Source organism: Mustela erminea, chromosome 10, assembly GCF_009829155.1.
Source record: "Mustela erminea isolate mMusErm1 chromosome 10, mMusErm1.Pri, whole genome shotgun sequence".
NCBI lineage: Eukaryota > Metazoa > Chordata > Mammalia > Carnivora > Mustelidae > Mustela > Mustela erminea.
This window is the reverse complement of record NC_045623.1, coordinates 25,069,585-25,078,059: the sequence shown is the minus strand read 5'-3', so window position 1 is coordinate 25,078,059 and position 8,475 is coordinate 25,069,585.

Genomic DNA, 8,475 nt, shown 5'->3' with positions numbered 1-8,475 from the left:
AATTCCAAGGTCCATGAGGAACATGAGAGACTGCCCTTTGGAATTTCATTTAACAAACAAAACAAAACAAACAAACAAAAACCAGAAACAAACTCATAAATATAGAGAACAAACTTGTAGTTGCCAGAGGTGTGGGTGAGATACGTGAAGGGGATTAAGAGGTATGAACTTCCACTTATAAAATAAGTCACAAAGATGGAAAGTACAGCATAGGGAATATAGTCAGTAACATTTTAATAACGTATGGTAGCAGATGGTGACTACGCTGATCTCAGTGAGCGCTGAGTAATGTATAAAACTGAAGAATCACTATGTTGTACATCTGAAATAATGTAACATTATAGGTCAGCCATACTTCAAAGATAAAATTTTTTAAATTAAAAATAAATTAAAAAGAAGGAAACATTCATTTAAATTGTTTTTAAATTTCTATCCTGAAAATATTTTTATATTAAGAGATTTGAAATTAGATAACATAAAAAAATATTTTTGTTACTGAGTTTTTTTTTCTAAAGAGGCACAATGGGGAACTGATGTGGGTATAAGGTGGCAGCTATCTATCTCTGTCACTATTTGCACAAGACTCAACCTTCAGATTTTGCAGGAAATAAGGACTCAAGAACCTCCAGCTCTAAGGGAATTCCTACAGATCTGTTTGTGGCAACTGTAATTCTTGGAACTTCGTGTTCTCTCGAATTCCCCCTCCACCCACACCACTGCATGACTGCATAGTCAATTCTTTCAGTCTTCGCCCTGGGCACGCATGAAGCAATCTAACTCCTACAGTTAGAATCTCACCAAAAGGAGAGGCAAGGGGAGACAGGAGGATCCAATGATGAAATAAGAAAGATTTTTTTCATACGATGCTAAAATGGAGGCAAACTTCCCAATGGAAAATGTTTGGGTTTTTTGGTTTGGTTTTGTTTAGGTTCCTTCTTAGAGATCTCTCTCAGCCATGCAGTAATCACCAGCCCTTACGAAAGCAGGCATTTCTCCAAAGAGAGACCCATTAAATATTTTAGAAGTAAACTTTGAACCGGCATCTTTCAAAACACTTATTTCCAAAAATCTTCGGGCTGGAATTACAATTGTCTGGAATCCAATCTGTCACCGAACAAAACCTCAGAGCCTTCCTTCATACTGAAGTGGTCTGTGGGCAGACACACTGACAGCTGGCTCATTTCTTGCTTTTCCATGTAAATCCATTTCCACGTAACTGGCTGGTTCCCTAATTTTCAGAGTGATGGCTCTGCTTAGAAGCCAACCTGATTGGATAAGCTTATAGCATATTTCCATAATGACAAAGAATCAGATCAAGTCTTCTAAGATTTCTAGAGTCAGTAACGGAAAGACTGCTGGACAGAGAATGTTACCATTTGAAGAACTGGATTCCTGCCCAAATCAATCGGGCCATCCTTGCCTCAGTTTCCCATGTCGGAAATGAACACATCTGATAGCTTCTTGGTTCACAGAGAAGAATAAGATCTTGGTCTTTCTCTTAAATAAGTCAATTACGGTATTAGGTTATATGTGTAGAAAGACACATTGACAAACATGAAAGCACTGAAAGAATTATTAATGTGCCTACAAGATTTAATAGACTTTCTAAGAACTTGGCTTGCACAATAAGATAATTAAGTAATAATAATAATAATAATAATAATTAGTTGCTGTTATTACATAGTTATTATGCTCCATAACCAACTTCACCTAAAGATTCACTTAATCTTAATCAAAAAAATCTTATGGAGAGGCGCCTGGGTGGCTCAGTGGGTTAAGCCGCTGCCTTTGGCTCAGGTCATGATCTCAGGGTCCTGGGATCGAGTCCAACATCGGGCTCTCTGCTCAGCAGGGAGCTTGCTTCCTCCTCTCTCTCTCTGCCTGCTTCTCTGCCTACTTGTGATCTCTCTCTCTCTGTCAAATAAATAAATAAATAAAAATCCTTAAAAAAAAAAAATCTTATGGAAACTATTATTACCAGTTTACACCCAAAGAAACAGACTCTCTGAGATATTAAGTGATTTTTCCAAGTTCCTTCACCTAGTAAGTGGAAAGGCTAGACAATAAGACCATGTCTCTCTGACTCCTAAAGCATTTATTCACTTTCTAATGGCAGAGAATTAAGATTCTGATGTATGTGAATTAGTTAAGGATCATTAATAAATATACACTGACAAATTTATTTATAATACATGTATATATATGAATAAGTACGTATAGTCTTTGAACACCACATACCTTTTATAATAAAGGTACAAGTCTGTATATAGATGATTTGTCAAGTATGTCTCTCCATCATCCATTAAGGAATCTGCATCTGAGGGGTTTATTCAGTTTGTCTTTGACTGTCTAGAAAATCAGGAGCTGTGATTGCACAATTTGTCTTTTGCTTCCCCACCCCCTACCCTGGCTTGATCTTTGGGTTCACTACCTCCTAACTGTCCAAATATAAAACACACAGCTCAGCTGGCCCCTCTGCTAGAACGACTTGGCTGAACTCTGGCCTGCCCTCTGCCCTGAATGACTTTGGCGACCTAGCACTTTTCACAGAGTGTTTACTTGTCTTCTGTTTACGTCTTTTCCACCAAAAAGAGTTCATTGTCTTATTCATCTGTCTCTAGCACATAGCACGATGTTGATTACATAGTTGGTTGATGTTTAACCAGAGTGTGATATATGGATAGATGAACAAACATTCAGAACCCAGAATACCCAAGCCTCCAATTAGTAGGGACACTGCTCTACAACTCCATATCCAATTTCCAAATTGCATTCCTGTGATGACCAAATGGTTCTTTGGAACCTTTTAGGGGATACAGGTATTTGAAATCTAAATATTACAACCAGAAATAGCCATGTCTAAACGTGAGAGCCTAGTTGAACGATGAGTCAATGACTTCTTTCTGGGGCAGAGAGCCCCTCAACGATCAGTTTCAACTTCTCTCTTTGCATTTATGACGCCAATACAGATATAAGGGTATTTATTTTGTTATGCCAACAGAAACTGACATTGAAACTTATGGAGGAAGTAAAAAGTAAATGCAAATTTTCAGTGAACTGAAGGAACTCTACTTAACATTTCTTTGTGCAAATCTAGGGCAAAAATTTCCAAGTACTCAAATACTAGAACTTACAATCAGTTACTCTTTAAACTAAAATCCCAAACTGGAAGAGAAAAAGAAAAAACGATTTTTCAAAACAAAAAGCAAAGAAAGTTCAAACTCTTCAAGTTCAAAAAGCAGCTGAGTACACACAGGAGCACCCTGAACCACTTAGACATCCAGTTTCGTATGTGCTAGCATATATTATGGACACTTTCCAAGGTAGTTTTGACTTTAAGGAACATCTCTAGGTCCAAATATTTTAAACATTCCATTGAATCCACCGGCTAAAAGTGAAAGCCTCAAGGGAAGGTATCACAGTGGAACAGCATTTTTTAAAACACCCCAACCTGAAAACAATGCTGAAGGAAGGGCTGCTTCCTTACGCTGCAAACAAAGGACGGAAAGTGAATAAGGCCAGCGGTCCTCACCAAAGGCTCTGACTCAAAACAACATTTAAAGTTCAACCCAAATGATCCTTTTCATCCCCTCTATGGTACACACTGCACAAAGACATGCGTACCACAAGGTTTATACAGGGGAGTGGTAAATTGGCAGAGAACTCGTTGTGCTGGGGCATCTACAGGCCTTGATCTTGGTGGGATGATAATTACAGACTCTCTAGTCCCTTGTTTCTCTCCCATTTACAGCGATGCTAATACTTTGCATGATACCCATAATTTTCATGTTCGTTTGTACACTGAGGCAGAGAAAAAGAAAAGATCCCTAACACTTAGCCAAATAAACTTCTCAGGTTATGTGCTCATGAGAGGGGAAATAAATGCCAAAACATTTCCTTGTGTTGGATGGGAGCTTGGAAGGATTATTTTGCTACATATGTTTGGCGTGTTGATAGGTTATTTTTTATCTATGGCTATTTTTGATAGGCTATTGGGTAACTTGAGGCCATGTTCAGAAAACAGCTGCCTCCTTCATCCACAAAAGTCTAACAATTGGACAGGTTAAATGTTCTTTCCACTAAATCAGTTGTTCGAATTCTAGGAGTCTCAACCTGAAAGAGCTGTGTGCTCTTCAAAGAGAAGCCAACAAGCTGAACCACACACTCTTCTACTGCCTGTTAGTAGAATTTTGTTTGCACTGATGTATGTCTGCAAGACTTCACTTACATAAAAGTCATAGTGCATCTTTAGACAAATTCCCAAGGAAAAATGGCTATAGACTGTCCAGTCTTAAAAAATCAATTCCACGAATCGTCAAAATTATCAAATTTGCTTGTCACACAGAATGCATTATTCTAGACATGTAATGATATACATGGTTAAACCTCATGCCCTGGGGTCTATGACAACTAAGGAAAAATAGAAGTAGGATGATATTGTGGACTGAGATAAAGCTTTGGGCCTAGACACTCTTAGAATTAAATCCTGGTTTCACTTCTCATTGGATACAGAACCCCTTGGTAGGTTATTTAATCTTCTTGCGGGCTGATTTCCAAACCCATTAAGTGGACCAATAAAGCACCTGACACAAACGAACAATCAAATAGATCATCATAATCATCATTCAACAATTATTTGTCGGGTGTTCACTAGATACCAGGACTGTTGTAAGCACTTCAAATACAGATAGAACTTTCACTCTCTGTAAGTTACACTCTAGTGAAAAAACACAGGCAATAGACAAACAAAAAAAGTGCAAAATATAGAATTGCAGAAGATGGGGCACCTGGGTGGCTCAGTGGGTTAAATCCTCTGCCTTCGGCTCAGGTCATGATCCCAGAATCCTGGGATTGAGCCCTGCATTGGGTTCCCTGCTCCACGGTGAGCCTGCTTCCTCCTCTCTCTCTCTGCCTGCCTCTCTGCCTACTTGTGAGCTCTCTCTCTGCCAAATAAATAAATAAAATCTTAAAAAAAAAAAAAAAAAGAATTGCAGAAGATGATAAGGGCTATGGCAACAAATAGAACAAAGTGAGGGGCATTGGTAAAATCAGAGAGAGGTATAATGTGAGGGAAGCCTCACTGAGAAGGTAATATCTTGGCAAAGACCTGAAAAAAGGGGAGGCAATGATCCATACAGATGCCTTGAGTTCCAGGCGGAGGCAACAGCCTAAGACCCTAGGGCAGAAAAGAAGTCTACACTGGAGATTAAATAAATTTAGAGTTCAGCATTAGGATGAGACTAAATGAGATCCCTGGGGGGTGAGTAGAGATTAATGTAAGACAAAAGGGCACGAACAACTGAGCCCTGATACATTCCAATGTCAAGTGGAAAAGAGAAGGAAGGAGCAAAGTAGGCTGAGAGAGAGATGCTGGTGAGGTAAGAGTAAAATCAAGAGACTGGGGTGTCCCAGAGGCCCAGGGAAGATAGGAGGGGAGGAGCAACTCTGTTCCATGTTGTCGATGGTTCGAGTACAATGAGCATCTGTGCTACAGACTGTCTTGAAGCCTAATGCATTTTCTCCACTTGTCCTCTGAACTGTAGAGCTCACATTACCTAACAGACACCAGTATATTGCCAATCCAACTATACAGAGTACTCTACGATGACAATAACTCATGATCAGGAATCTCTTGTAATGTATGCAGTCACCCTATTCACATACCCGTTTGTTACTTGAGGATAGCAGCTAAATCCCATCCAGAGGTCTACCAGAGAAGGAAAGGATGCAAAAAAGCCCTTGTTGTCGAGTCATGTGGAAGAGTAAGTGTCAAAGGTAAGAAGAATTGAGATGGCCTGGGGACACCTAGTTTTGGATCAGGTCATGATCTCAGGGTCGTGAGCTCCCTGCCCGGCTGGGAGTCTACTTGGGATTCTCTCTCTCCCTCTGTGCCTCCTCATCTCTCTCTCAAATAAATAAATAACATTTAAAAAGAAAAGAGAAGAGAAAGGAAAAGAGAAAAGAAAAAATAAATAAAAAAGGAGATGGCCTGGTTAGTACTAATAAATGTGAGGGTCAGGATTTTTTTTTTCCTTTACGATTCTTTCAGAGACATAGTAGGAAAAAGGAAATTTCCTGTCTTTAGGTCAATACCGCTTCTGGACTTCAGAAGTCTGAAAAGTCATAAAGAAAGAAAAGAGAAAGAATGAGAGAGAGAGAGAGAAAAGTGTCAGGAGTGAACACTTACTTTGTTCAAAAAAGTTCTACATTATGTGTTGATAAAAAAATTGTTTACGTTCTAGAAAAGCCTTTTCACATAGACATCCAAGAAATATTCACTTCCTTATTTAGACTTTGGTTCTCTGTGGTTTTCAATCCAAAATCTCTAATCTAAGCTTCCCTTTTGTACTTAATTTGGAACCTACAAATTCTCATTCTTCTCTCCAATGTTACGCTCACTGAAATGTTTTTTGGCTTCCTCCCTTATAAATCATTTTTATTGCTGTCACTTGGGTGTTTTTAAATATTTGAATTAGCATGTTAAGTACCATTCCGCTTACTCTGTCCTATGCCTTGGCTTCTGGATTCAGACCTTCTAAAAGACAAGCAAAAGCCTAGAGACTTTCCTTCTTCAGAACATTGGCAAATTTTTAGTCTCTTTCCACAAGCACTCACATTTCATATCTCCTACCTTCCTACCTAATCTTTCCCTCTTCCTGTATGTTCTAAAGGGTCAACAGCTTTATTTTCCTAAAATATGAATTGGATCTTTCATCAGCCACTGCCCTAGTCCATTTTTCCTGAACATCAAATTCTAGGTATGGATGTATATTTCCATCAATCTTTCTGTCTCATTTCTCCTCTCTCCCAGGTAAGGACATCTCCTTTCTGATCCTCTATCACATTATGTGATAATCTCACCCTTAGAAATGGCTTTTATGGGGCAGTTGGGTGGCTCAGTAAGTTTAGCCTCTGCCTTCAGCTCAGGTCATGATCCCAGGATCCTGGGATCGAGCCCCACATCAGACTCTCTGCTTAGCGGGAAGCCTATTTCCCCCTCTCCCTCTGCCTGCCTTTCTGCCTACTTGTGATCTCTCCCTCTCTTTCAAATAAATAAATAAAATCTTTTTTAAAAAATGGCTTTTAGGTTCTGCTTTCCCCCTACAGTGGCTTTTCTGCAACATACATTAATCTTTATCTTCTTCAACTCGTTTCACACTTACTGCTTATGCTCCACACTACCATTACTCTATGCTACACTCTCGTGGTTCCAAATAATCCAATAGTTAGAACTTTGTTTTATCACAATACAATGACAGCTGGTTTACTATTCTTTGTCCCCTAATTTTTTCTAACATGTGTCTTACCTCTCCAATGAGATAGTGAATTCATTTTAAGAAAGGGCACTGTCGGGGCGCCTGGGTGGCTCAGTGGGTTAAGCCTCTGCCTTCAGTTCAGGTCATGATCCCAGGGTCCTGGGATCGAGCCCCACATCTGGCTCTCTGCTCAGCAGTGAGTCGGCTTCCTCCTCTTTCTCTGCCTGCCTCTCTGCCTACTTGTAATCTCTGTCTGTCAAATAAATAAATAAATAAAATCTTTAAAAAAAAAAAAAAAAAAAAGAAAGAAAGAAAGTAAAGAAAAGGGCACTGTCTCAGAATCTGTTATAACTCTTACTTCCTAACACAAGATCGGGTCATTGATTTTAATTTCTAACTCTTGACATCTTCATTTACATTGCTTGGCAAACACCAAAGTCTTTGGTAAAATTAGTTTAACGAGATATCTGGGAACAGATAAGTTCTATTGATTATGTGTTTTACAGAGACTGAATTTGGTCGTGAGTATTTAGTTAATGTTTAATGAATGCTAGTTCACTAGATTCTGCTCCATTGTGAATTACAGTTCTAGATATTTTGTGATCCAGCTCACTTTCAGAGATGTGACGCATTTTGTAAATCTAGATGAGGCTTCTTTCCTGAACTCCAAACTCATATATCCAGTTTCTCCTCAACATCTCCATGAGGTAACTAATTAACTTGTCCAAAACTGAGCAGTTGGTATCTGCCCTCTCTGTCAGAAGAAAACTATGTCACCACTTCCCTATCTCAGTTGATGGTAAACTCCATTTGCTCAGTCCAAGAGTCATAGAGTTATCATGAATCTTCTCTTTCTCTCAAACTCTGTATCCAATGTCAAGAAATCCTGTTGTTCTACTTTAAAATATATCCACAGTTCAACCAATTCCCAATAAATACCCTTATTGCTCTCACCTTGGCTCAAGCTGGCATCATTTCCCAACTGGATTACAGCGATAGTAACCTACCTACTCTCCCTGCTTCCATCCTTGCAAAACAGCTAGGTCACGCCGTTTCTCTGTATAAAATATCTCAAGGGCTCCTCACTCCACACTGAATAAAAACAAAGTCCTTACAGTGTCGCATAAGACCTACGCAGATTGAGACCTTTTACATTTCCAGCCACCTCTGTTACCATTCCCTGCAGCGCTTCCTGTCACACCACAGTGGCCTTGTTCCT